Consider the following 12,336-nt stretch of genomic DNA (forward strand, 5'->3'; position numbering starts at 1 on the left):
GCTCCGGAGGGCACCTGGCTGGATAAACCTGGAGGGGAAAATGTTACTCCAGGCCTCACTGTCCGGAGGGCAGATGTGACCTGCTGGGGAGGCAAGGGAAGCCCCAGGAGCTGGAGAAGTGGAGCATGTTTGGACTCCACAGCCCCTTCAGGTGCCTTCAGCAGGCAAAAACATCTCGCAGGTGGGATGGGGCTGAGAAAGGGCTGCTCAGACCCAGCTGCCTGCAGTGTGGCCAGGAGCCAGCTGGGCTGGTGATGGAGAGTGGTCTGGGTGCCTGATGGGCTCCTGGGGATGAGCATGGTTTTGGGGGCCCTGAAGGGTTTGGCAGCAAGGTCTCCTCTGTCATGAGGCCTCTTCAGGAGGTCAAGATCTAAAATGGCTGGATTCTGCTTATTTCTCCTCGAATTTGGGGACCTGTAGGAGTTTTCCGATGAAGAAGGTGCAGTATCCTCCTTCCTGCCGCCTGGTGCAAGTTGGGATTTTTTTTTTTTGCTGCTGGCTTGGCTCTGGGAGCTGGGGCTTTAGGAGGAAACATCACAAGGCCAGTGCCACTGGGCCGGGCTGGATTCAGTCCCACAACACGCCCATGTCTGAGGTCTCTGGATCAGGACTTTTAAAACCTGTCTTTTCCAAAGAAGCTGATGGGAACGAGCTGCCTGTGCCCCCTTAGCTGTAGGTAACTGCTTCCCCTGGGCTCCTCGGATGTGCCACAGCCTCCTGGTGCATCTCTCCATCACCTTCTCCCTCCCTTCCCTCGTCAGTGCAGGGAAATTATTTAGTGCCTTCACCATAATTAACATGTTGCAATCGCAAACTGCTAGCAGCTGCTCGGCCCTGTAATTTATCCTTCTGCTGGGCCATTAATGCCTCCCTAAGGGTGACCATAAAGCAGCCCTGACCCAGGCAGGAACGCCAGCACCCACCGATGTCCGCGTTTCTGCTCTCCCAGTGCTGCCTTTTCTATCGAGGCCGTCGTGGGTGCCACCCCGAGATGGAGATGCTCGTAGCCTTGGGGAGGTCCAAAAGCACCAAGATCTGCACCAGATGTTGGCTGAGAGTCACAGATTGGCCGCAACAGATGGAAAAAGCAGCAGTGGGTTTGGTCCAGGTGCCTGTGGGTGACATGGCGATGGCTTGCTGTGTCTCCCCAGCGCTGGGGTTGGGCTGTCCCTCGCTCCCGGGATGCTCCCGTGTATTTTGCATGTTGGATCCTTGGGCTCACGGCCCGAGACCCCGTCTCTGTGCTCGCTGCTCCTGCCTGGCCTGGGTGTGCTAAGCTGTAGCAGCTCTGCTTTCACCCTGGGGGGTTTGAGCTCTCCAGGCTCTGGGAAAAATGCTGGAAAACTGAATCCTGCACCAGAAGAAAAAGCAAAGCAGGGAGCGCCCCACGGCGGCTTTCTATCGCAAAAGCCTGGCTGGGGGGACCAAGGGGTGCGTGTTTTGGACCCCTCCATCTGCACCCCTTCTGCTGCATCTTTGGGGCGTTGCTAATGAGTTGGACCTCCAAATTAGGGATATTTGGGTGGCGAAACAGGAAGCGTGAGAAAGTGCAGGAGGAAAGGGCTATGCAGGGAAGAGGCTCCGTGTGTTGCCATAATTAACACGTTGCAATGCCAGACTGCTAGCAGCTGCCTGGCCCTGTAATTTATCCTTCCACCGAGCCATTAATGTGACCCCGCGGGCTGCCAGCGCAAACGCGTGTGCACACGCACGTGTCCACGCGCGCTGCCGGCTCTGCACGGAGGAGAGCTCGTGTTTCAGCCCCGGGATCCTGCGAGGTGGTTGCTGCTCCTGTCGCCCTTTCCAGGACCGATATCCCTGTGAGCGTTATCTCCCCAAACATGTCTCGCCCCTCGACTTGCCACCCCAAATTACGGCACTCGCTGCATGATTATATGCCTCCGTTCTGTAATTACCTTTGCTTACATTAATTGTGTAATTGAAAGAGGCAATTACGTGGTGAAATAAGATAGGAAAAGGATCTGGCTCAGTCTCCCAACACCGTGGGACCGGTTCCCATCTTGCTCTGGTGTAAATCCGGAGCAGCGGCAAGGCCAGAGGGACCGGCAGTCGTGGTGTTTGCCAGCTCCTTACCTGTTTTCCTGCAACATCTCCTGTTGCAGGATCTCAAAGCATCTCTTTTTGCCTCTCTTCTGCTGTATTTGCAGGATCGATGACCTCAGCTTGCTCCCAGCCTCCAGGGATGATCCGACTTGCCGTGGTCCGTGCAGGTAAACCCGACCGGGCTGCGGCCGTGGGGGTCTCAGACCAGCCCGGCTCTCCAGTGGCCACCTCTGCCCCTTCCTTGCCCGGATAAAGGACAACGGAGACGCGAGAGGATGGTGGCTGGGAGCCCAGGGATCCGGGCTGGGAGCGGGATTTGCTCCACGATTAAGAGCCTGGCTTGATTCGGCTGTCGCTTTTTCTCGCTTGTGCTCAAAGCTGCTTTCGCTAAGCCGCTTGCTGAGCAATCGCTCTTGATTCATCTTCCCAATTTTGTCTGCGCCGTCCCCGTGGGGTAAGTTTTCGGCAAGGCTCCGGCAGCGGGTGAGTCTGGGCGTGCGGAGAGGTCCGTGTGGAGCGAGGTGGGGGAGAGCCAGGCACTGGCCCCAGTTTCTCTTGGCCTGGATGGGCCCCAGAAATCGGGTCTAGGGTCTGACGGGACCCCCAGACCTGCTAGATCCCCCCTCAGTGCAGGGGGGACAGTCATCCGCGAGGCTGTAGCCGGTGCGCTGCCTGCTGAGCCTCGCGTTTAAACATCAAGCCTTCCCGAGGAAGGAAATTAAGCTGCAGGCACGGCGCATTTAATCTGCAGGCAGCGATAATCCTGTTTGCAAACACTCGGGCGAGGAAAGAACAGCTCCAGCGCTCCCGCGGGTTTACGCGGCTGGAAACGTGTTGCACAGAAACTATCCTGCGTGGGGACGGATGCTTTTATCCCTGCTCCTAGGGCAAACCTCATTTCCCCTTATTTCCCCATTTTTTTTTTAAACAGCAGTTTTGAGGGAGATGGGTAGAACTGAGCTGTTGGGTGACAAGGAGAGCGCAGCATTCTCGCTGGGACCAGCATCAGGCCTTTCCTGTGCCAAACCCCAGTGCGAGGCAACAGCACCCCAAAAAGCTCCTCTGGGTGCCCAGCCCAAGCAGCTGGACGTCCTCTGCCCTCCTTGGTGGAGGATCTGCCTGCACTGTGGTCCCTGGACCACCACCATGAGCAGGGCCACCACCGTGCTGGTGGCTGAGGCCACCGGCCCCTGTCTGCAGCCCTTTCTGGGTGGCTTTTGGGGAGGTCCCCACCATCGCAAGGGCTTTAGCCCACAAGGGCTGTCCTAGGTGAGGTTGTACCTGGGTGCACCGTGCCATCTCGGCTCCCCGGGGAGGAAAACCTGGCTCACGTGGTGCAGCCGTGCCCAGCGTGTGTTGGCTCTTCCCCTGGATTTGTCCTTCCCGCTCCAAGCTGGGGTATTTTGCTTCATTCGTGAGGAATCGCAGCAGCATCTTGGCACAACTGTCGAGATTTCCGCAGCCTCTCCCACTGCTCCTGACGGCTGGTGATTTTTTGTGCGTGCTCCCAGCCGTTCCGGGCTGCTCGGGAGGATCTGGGAGCGCTGCGAGAGCAGTATCGCAGGGACGGGGACCCCCCGGGCAGCGGCGAGGGGTGCTGGGGTGAACGAGGGAGGTGTCGGAGAGGTGCAGATGGTGCGAAAGAGCTGCTAGAGGGAAAGGGAGGAGAATTGCAGGATGGGGCAGAGAGACCTGTGTTCAAGTCCTCTCCTTGAGCCTAATTGCTGAAATCAGGGTGTCTTTTAAAGACCTGTAAAGGATCCGAGGCTGCTTAGAGCATCGTTTCCTTGCCTGCATCCTCTGGCTTAAGGCCAGGCTTTGCCAGGGCGGTGGTTCAGGTGGTCGGAGCCCTCCGTGCCCAGCGGGTGTTTTTGGTGGAGGAGCCCTGGCTGGCCCCATCCTCTGCAAGGATGCTCCTGCACGGGGGCCGGAGCAGCTCGCAGCCCTGCAAAACCGGCTCCCTTCTTTTCTCCCGTTGCTCCTTGTTCAGTTGAGCCATGGTCCAGGCTGGGTCTCGGCGTGTCCCCTTGGTGGCTTGTCCCCTTCGTGGTGTGTCCCCTGCAGCCCCGCGCGTGGCAGGGAGCCGGGGCCAGGCTGGTGCCGGTGCCGTCGGCGGGAGCTCTTGCGGCAAAGCCGAGGCAGCCGAGCTGAAACGAGCCCAAGGAATTAAAAGCACCCAGAGCAGATGGTCGGAGCAGCCTGTCTCCCCGCCGCCGCCTCCTCGCTCTTCCCTTTCCCCAGTCTCTCTCCCGACTCCTCTCATTTCTGGTTTCGCTTAGCCTGCGTCTTGCCTTGCTTCGCTCTCCCTGGGGGCTCATCTGGGGCACCCGGCCCGGGGGGGTCCCTGCCCTGAGCAGACGCCCTCGAAAACTGCAACCTGGCGACCCCAAAGCTTCGTCCGCTGTGTTCCTGTGCTTGGAAGATGAGGATCCCCATCTTTGGGAAGGGGGAAACTGAGGCAGGGATGGGAACTGGGACCTGCTGGGTGTGTGCTGGGGGAGCTGGGAGCAGACCCCAGGCGTCCGGGGCTCCCCGCCCCAGGGCCTTGCAGCTCTTCCCGTGCTTTGTGCTCTTGGCTCCAGCTTTCAGGGCTGTAAATCCCAGGCAATGAAGGAGGAGCAGAGAGGGGGGTTAAATGTCCATCAGATCAGCCTGGTCAGATGGTTTCTACTTTGTCCAGGCTCCTTCTGCACCCCCGGGGTCCTCCCCTTGGTTTCCCCCCCATCCCAGCTCCCCCATCGAGATCAGCCCCCCGGCTCTGCCCTGGGGATGCGTTTCCAGGTGATGCAGCCGAAACCGAGCCGCGAAGCCTTCGCTCCCGATGGGGACGCAGCCCAAACGGCCACAGGGTTTGCGGTCCCTGCGCCGGCCTGCTGCCAAACACAAATGTCCCCCCGCCGCGGTCCCTTTCTCGGAGGCACTGGCTGTGCCCTTCAGCCGGGCCCCGCTTCGGGGACGACAGGCTTGGCCTGGCTCAAAGGCATTCATTGCTTTGGGGGTGATTTCTCTGTCTCTGCCCCCCCTCCGGGACGCTCGGCCTTTGCCAGCTTTGTTGCATCTCCGAACCGCGCTCTGGCCGGTGCAGCCCGGGTGCTGGGGAGAAGGACAACGAAGCCGGAATCGCAGAGGACTGAACAGGTACGAAACGAGCCCCCCAGCCACTGCCCTCTCCCCTCCATCTCCCACCCGGCCGTGGAGACCCCCATAATGGTTCCTCTCGCTGGCCTGGCTGCACAGGAGCCAGGGCTCCGCTGTCACCGGCCCCGACGTGCTGCTGCGTGGGAGGCCGCGGACGGGAGCCAGGCTCCTCTCCCAGGCAGCCTTTCACATGCCCTGGGGCCTGCTCTGTCCTTAAAGGGCAGCAAAACCCCGGCTTGCGCGGGGGAGCTCGGAGGACTGGGGGGCGAGAGGGAGGGGAGGGCCGTTCGGCCAAACCCACTTGTCTTCGCGTGGATGATCATTTCCAGCTGAGCTGCTAGGATGGGATTTACCAGTCTCTCCGGACTCCTGCAGCAGCTCGGAGGGGTCCAAACCGCCGTCGGAGACCTCCCGCCGGCAGGCGAGACGCAGAAGGGCGGGTGGAAACGCCCGTGCGGGGTTGCAGCTAGAGGATGCAAAGCAGCAACGCCTGATGTTGGGGTTCAGCAGCCCCTGGTGTTGCACTGGGGTCAGGCTGAGGAAACGCTCCCGGGCGCAGATGCTTTTGGCTTCCTTCGGACCAGGGGGACATGTGGGACGCCGAAGGTTGGGTTTGGGCTCTGCCATCCACGGCCGTGCCCAGGCAGCGCAGGGCGCTTGGCTCCGTGCACGGACTCGCCGGCTCAGGCATCTCCCAGCCCGGCCTCGAGGACCTCTGAGAAAGGACACGGAGGCACCTGTGTGGCCGGTGTCACCCCTGAGATCGTGGCCCTGCAGGTAAAAACGCTCGGGAGGAGGGGAAATGCAGGTGGGATCTTTGCCCTGTGCCGCCGCTCCCCGCCGTTTGCAGATCCGCCCCAGGGCTCGGACGGGAGGTGAACCGAGGCTCCGGCTGTGAAGGTCTCCGGAGACGGAGAGCGGCTGTTTCTGGGACGAGACACGCGAGCGAGGAGAGCTCGGCATGTGATAGCACTGCAGTGCTGCAAAACACTCCCCAGCTGCTGGAACCAATGCAACACCCCCCCGTGCTCCCCCAACGGACGTGCTGCTCCGTCCCTGCCCGTGTCCTTCTTGCCAGATGGCCGAATCCTGCTCCTCCAGGTGCCCTGGGCCCGGGAGGTGAGGGGTTTGGGGGCTTTGCTCCTTGTCCTCAGCACGATGCCGTGACGGTGGCATGTTCGGGGCTGGGGACGGAGGAGCTGGGACGGGCTCCGCTTCCTCGGCAGCTGCAGACCCTGCCGGGCCCGACGGTGCTCGTGTCGGGGCGGTCGGTGGCTGGGATTCGGGGCCGTTTCCCTTGCACCCGGGATAAAACAGCCTGTCCTGCACCGATGTGCTGAAGGAAGGAGGGGGCTGAGGTTAAGGTCAGCGTCCCCAGCACCCAGCTTTGCCCTGGGTGACTCCATCTCCCGACGCCCGGTTTCCCCCATCTGCCTTTCCGGGCTGCTCCTGCCTTGAGCCTGATTGCCAGGTGATCCGGGCATCTTGGCCGGCGTTTTTCCTCGCTGCCGGGCCTGGGGGAGGTTGGGAGCGAAGGGGAGCTGAAGGGGAGATTTGGGGCCCAGCTGCCGGGCGATGTACAAAAGCAGCGTCCTGGCGAGCCGGGGTGGGGGGGGGAAAGGTGTGACGTCAAAGCGGGGCTTAAAATACACCCAGGGCAAAAATCACATGACGGCTGGTGAAACGCGAGCCGGCGTGCTCGAGCTCGGAGCCCCGTGGGAGGCTTTGGCGGGCGGCGAGAGCTGTCCCTTGGCCAAAGCTGGGAGCTCGGTGCCAAATTGCTGGGGGTGTTTTCCAGGGGAGGGTCAAATTAGCGGTGTTGGTTTGGGGGCTTTTCCTCGGGCTTGCCGTTCCCCCAGGGGATGCAGCACGGGGTGGGAAATCTTTAGCCCCGTAAAGCCTGCCTGGCAGGTCGCCCGCTTAGGGTGGGCATCGGAGGAGCAAGCCACGTCCTGACTTGTGCAGCATCAAACACGGCCGTAGCAAAGCTCATCTCACACCTCATCCCTTCTGGGCCACGTCCTCTGCTGCGATTCGGGAAGGGAACGAATGCCCCTCTCAAAGGAGCAGGCCCAAAGACAGGCTCTTTATCCCTGCGGGAATAAGAGATGCAGCCGGTGGTGGCCTTGCAAGAAGATCTGCAGCTGAGCAGCCCCTCGAGGGCTTCTGGTTTTCTTTCCAAGGATGAAACCTTGGTGCTCCCTCCCCAGCACCCAAGGGTGCCGTGGCTCCCTGGAGCAGGACCTGGGAGCTTGCAGGCACTGCCGAGACCCCCCGCAGATCCCAGCTCAGACCTCTCCAAGCTGCATCCAGCTGTGAGAGGAGTTTCCTGCTGGGTGGCCTGATCCAGGTAACCCAAACCACCTGGATGCATGGAAATGGAGCCTGATCTGCCAAGCGGGTGGGTGCCCGGGGCTGGGAAACCGCTGGCCAGCAGCTCTCCAAAGCGCCCGTTCCCGCACCGCAGCAGCCGGGGCCGTCGGCACCGCGTGCAACGACTTCGCCCCGTTGCACAACGCGAGCTCGGCCGCGTCTCATGTGGCGGCAGGGCGGCGTGTGGAGAAAATTAAGACCAGAGCCCTGAAGCAGCGGCGCTTTCAAGCGCGTCGCCCTGCCGCTGGGAGCCCTGCCCGGAGGCGGCGGTACGTGGTTCTCATTCCTGCGCTGGGGTTTATTAGTTTTCCTTCCATTGTGCAGCGTCCCCTCTCTTTGCGGCACGGTTGTCCCCCCGGGGCTGAGTCCATCACTGCGGTTTTCTTCTTGTGCTCGTTATTGCTTCCCCCTGCTCTTCTGTTTTTTAGACATGATCTCCAGTCCAAAAATAGGAGCTCCCGCTCTTGCAGCCCCCAGCCTGGGATGAAACAGCCGACAGGTGAGGGCACTGGGGCTGGTTTTACAGAGATCTCTAATAAATGGCATCTGTTTCTTTTAAAGGTCATTTTGCCCGTGTTTCTCGATGTTTCCAGCTGCCTGGCACTTTCCCCGCTCTTGGGCCCGAGATACCTTGCGGAGTTGCCGTCCTGCCCTTGGAGGAACCGGGGGTCCGGGCTCGCGGGAGCCCTCGGAGGCGGCACCGTGCCTGCGCCAGTTCAACAGTCGGGAGCTAATTCGGCCGGTCAGCGAGTGCAGCGGGTTGGGATCTTTGGCTGGAAAACGCTGTGTAAGAGCTGGAAATGCCTCTGCCCTGACTCAGGACGGCCTCTTCTTTCCCAGGCTCCTTTCCCTCCGCGTTAGCAGCGCAAGGCAGCGCTGGGCCTGGAATAAACCATGACAGAAAGTGGCTTTGCAGGCAAAGACACATTTAGAAACCGGAGGGCATTATCCCCTTGGATTATTGTCACTTGAATATAGGTCAGCTTGACAGCTTATGTGGAAAATCGTCCTCCGAACGTACCGACAGCGCCACAGTCGCTTGCCCTGTTAATCCCCCGCTGTTTGCACCCTGCCTGGGGGGCAAGCTGAGGCTCGGGAGCCCGTCCACCGGCAGAGGAGGCATTAAGGTAATAAATCAGTTGTCCCTTCCCAAAGCTACAGGGAGGAAGGTGCTCCCTGAGGCCAGGGGGGGCTCGGAGGCAGGCGGGAGAGGGGAGAAGTAAATAAATATCCCCATGCTGGCAGGACCCTCCTGATGCTCCAGACCACGGGGGACCAAATCGGGAGGGCTTTGCTCCTCCCTGCAGACGTCTGCCCGTGCTCATCAGTCTCTCCCGCGCTTCCCATAGCTACGTCCATGCATTCCTGCAGGTCCCGCTGCCTGGCTGTGGTTCTTCCTATCCCGGCAGGCCACGCTGGGAAACGCGGCCTCTCCAGCCGCCTTTCTGGGGGGGGCTGGCCGCTGCATCGTCACCTGCTCCCTGCTAAACCTCCCCTCGGTATTTTTCCTGTCCCGAATCTGCAGCTTCTCTCCTTTAAAAAGGCTCCCGGGTGCCTCCCCCGCGCCGGGCCCCCTCCCCTGGGCTGGCTGCTGGTAGCTATGAATGAAGGGCTGGTGGCCCTGTGATGCCATCACCATGGTGACAGATGGCAGCCGAAAATGCAGGAGATCAGGGTCACATGAGAGCAGCAGTAAACTCAGGCAGTTATTTATAGGCTGCTGCTTGAGCATTTATGGAAATGCGTCTGTCTTCAGCCGTGGCATCAACCCTTCGCTGGATCTCCGGGGCATCGTTCTTCCAGGAGAGACATTACTCATGCCCACGTTCCTCGTGCATCCTGCGGTGGCTGCTTGGGCTGGCATCGGAAAAGTACAGGGCGCTCTGATTTTCTGTATCCGAGCCCGAGTCTCTGGAGCAGCTCCCGTTGTCTCAATAGGACAGACAGATGCAGCCATATCCTAAGTTTCTTGCATTTCCCTCTGGCATCTTCTGCTTCTACCACTGGCATCATCTTCAGCACAGCAGCTTCTTCCCTTGGCCTGGCTAGTGTGCTGCTTTCATGGCTACAAGTCAGACTTTGTCTTGGTTTGACCACGAGTGTGTGTTCGTGCTAGGCCTAGATCCTGGCCAGTTTTAGCTTTGCTACATCTGGGGAAACCTGTCTGTGCCTCAGTTTACCAACCTGCAGTGTGCTCCAGATCAGCTGCAGCAAGGGTGGTTGTGTGGCTACCGAAGGGATATCTTTAAATCTGTAGAGGAATCAAGGCTAAAGAAGCTGCTTACCTTCCCAAAGTGTGCAAGGGACTTAAACATGTGCACTGTGTTTGACTGGAGGTGTTGTAAAGCCAGTCGTGACCCTGGAATTCCCCCTTCCCCAGCTCGAGCAGACTCACCCCTGCATCACGCCGAGATGTGCAGGATCGGGAGAGCCGGATGGCAAGTTCGGACCCTCTTGGTAAGGTCGCTCAGTCCTCCTCCGCTTTCAGCCTGGGTACTTGGAGGGCTTTAGCTGGTGGCGTTTGCAGCCAGCTGGCTCCACAGCTGCCCTTCCCCAGCCCTCCTGAGCGAAGGCGGCATCCCTCCAGCCACAGAGGCAGCGCCCGGATGCAATAAAAATCTGTCTTTAGCAATTAGGAAGTTGCTCTCATGCCTGCAGACAGCAATGCCTCTTCTCCCATCGCTGCCCTCTTCCCAGCAGGTCCGAGAAGCTGCTGACGCTGCTCTGCGCAGGAGATGGCCGTCACCTTGCCGGGTCTCTGTGCGGGAGCATCCACCTCGAGCCCAGCTCACGCCAACCCTGCGCAGGACTGAATTGCTCCTGGCTGCACTGTGATGTCTCCTGGCCCCTTTTCCTCGTGGCTTCGTCTCAGACCGCAAGCGCTCGCCGTGTCCTGGGCAGAAGCATGGGAGAGGAGGAAGGACCATCCTGGCAGAGGGAGTGACACCAGGCAACGCGCTGGCCGGGCGCGTTGCTGTCTCGCAGCTCGTTAGTTCCCGTCCAGGGCACTTGATCCGCACCCGGAGAGCGAGGTCAGCTCCCGCGGGGCCCGGCTCTGGCTGGCCGCGGCGGGCAGGACCGTGCTGGTGGTGCTGTCCAAGGACGCTGCTGAGGTCGGGTCCCTTTGACTTTGGGGTTTCCTACTGAGCAGAGAGGGCCAAAAAAGCCGGTAGCTCTGCAGGAGAGAGCTCGTGTGGGAGCTGTGCTCCAGCCAAGGTGTAAAACCTCCCCCTGGGATGGCTCAAAGTCTTGTCTTTCCTCCCCGGCTGGGACACGGTGTTCCTGGCTGCTGTGCAGCCATTTCCTTGCTTCTCCTGTGAATCAGAAGGTGGGATGAGCACGAAGGATTGCGACGAGATGGTATTTCTAAAGCATGAAAGGATCGAGGCTTTGGAGAGGCCGTGAGAGCCGTCCCTGCCGCCCTCCTTTGTCCCTGCAGGACCAGCCTCGCTGCAAAGCGAAGGCTCCTGCCAGGCTTTGATCCAGCCACAAAGATCCAGCAGTCGCTGGCCCCTCTCCAGGCCTCGCTGCTGCGTGTGGGGACAGGTGAGCACCCCGGATCCGCGTCCCATCACGCTGCTCGATGGAAACGCAGGTCAGAAGTCTCGTTCCTGCCTGGAAAGCGAGCAGAAGCCGGAGCAGGGATGCAGCGTTCCCTCCCTGTGAGGCAGCGCTTTACATAACATCTGAGATGTGCGTGGTGCCTCTCTCCTCCCGGCTGGCTCATTTCAGTGTGACTCCTTTGACTTCAGCGTGACATTTGCCCCCCTCCTCCCACTACGGTGCATCAGCCCTAGATGAAGCGACATCGCCACAAACCACACAGATGCTGGGAACGCTTGTCTGCAAAACGGTGGCAGTAGGAAAACAGGAGCAAGGCACGCACCATCTTCTCCTTCGCAGCACTTTAAAGCCATGTTAAGCAGCCTTATTCCTGCCTGACTTGGGGATGGGATGGGTTAAGGAGCAGATCTAATGGAATATAGCCTCATTTCTCCTTGGCGGGGGGGAGAGATAGGAAAAGTGTGACTGTTGCTTTCGCACTCTAGGTCTCCACGTAAGTGCTGGCCGAAGTCCCAGGTACCTACAAGAATCGATCCTTTTGTACCTAATGAGCTGGAAAGAGAAGTGCATGCAAAGGCCAGAAATGTGCATAATTGAGATCCAGGAGCTGGAAGAAGCGTGATTTGGGGCTGGAGGTCTGAGTCACCCCTGGTTTCTCTCTTCCAAATGTGTCTTTCCTCCTGCTGTGCTTTCTCACAGGCTTGGGTGGCCCAGGCACTCGCCACTGCTACCAGCATCCCAGGCACCAGCAGCACCCGGATCAGAGGAGAAATGTTTGGGGGCTGCGCTGTTAGGTTTGGGTGGGCTGAGTTCAAGTCTTCAGGACTTGTAGACCTTAACTGATTCCACCAGGCATTGAGCCAGCAATTAACTCCTTTGAAAACTCCTTCTCCTCACCAAGAAATCATAACATCCCTCTGGCTTTCTTGATTAACTCAATTAGCTGCTTTTTGAGGGCAGGACTCACTAGGCAGCACTGAGTAAGAGTGGAGGGCTCATCTCTACAGGTATGTCTGGGCTTTCTGTTAAACACACCGCTGTAACTGCATCAAAGCAGCCTAAATGGCTGTGTGATAAATTAATCCTGTGTCAGAAGCCGGATTAGGAGTTTGCTTGCCTGGAAGGACTCGTGTCAAGGGTTGTGTGTTTACTTCTCTCTTCCGCCTAACAAAATTCCTGGTGTCACTATATCCCACC

At 59.6% G+C, this 12,336-nt stretch overlaps 1 long non-coding RNA gene across 6 annotated transcripts in view; it reads left to right on the forward strand.

Annotated features, from left to right (window-relative positions):
• Positions 1-12,234, forward strand: part of LOC112990378 (uncharacterized) — a 27,075-nt gene extending 14,841 nt beyond the window's left edge. Inside the window, exons 3-6 of one of the 6 annotated variants that reach the window (XR_010385200.1) lie at positions 2,169-6,321; positions 8,004-8,074; positions 8,169-8,702; positions 9,332-12,234. This is a non-coding gene — a long non-coding RNA (uncharacterized LOC112990378). Of the gene's footprint in view, positions 1-2,168; positions 6,322-8,003; positions 8,075-8,168 lie in introns of all 6 variants that reach the window. The other 5 variants (XR_010385199.1, XR_010385201.1, XR_010385197.1 and 2 more) reach the window with 5 other exon arrangements.
• Positions 12,235-12,336: the final 102 nt, after the last annotated feature.

The sequence above is a fragment of the Dromaius novaehollandiae genome, chromosome 27 (genome assembly GCF_036370855.1).
Source record: "Dromaius novaehollandiae isolate bDroNov1 chromosome 27, bDroNov1.hap1, whole genome shotgun sequence".
NCBI classification, from domain to species: Eukaryota; Metazoa; Chordata; class Aves; order Casuariiformes; family Dromaiidae; genus Dromaius; species Dromaius novaehollandiae.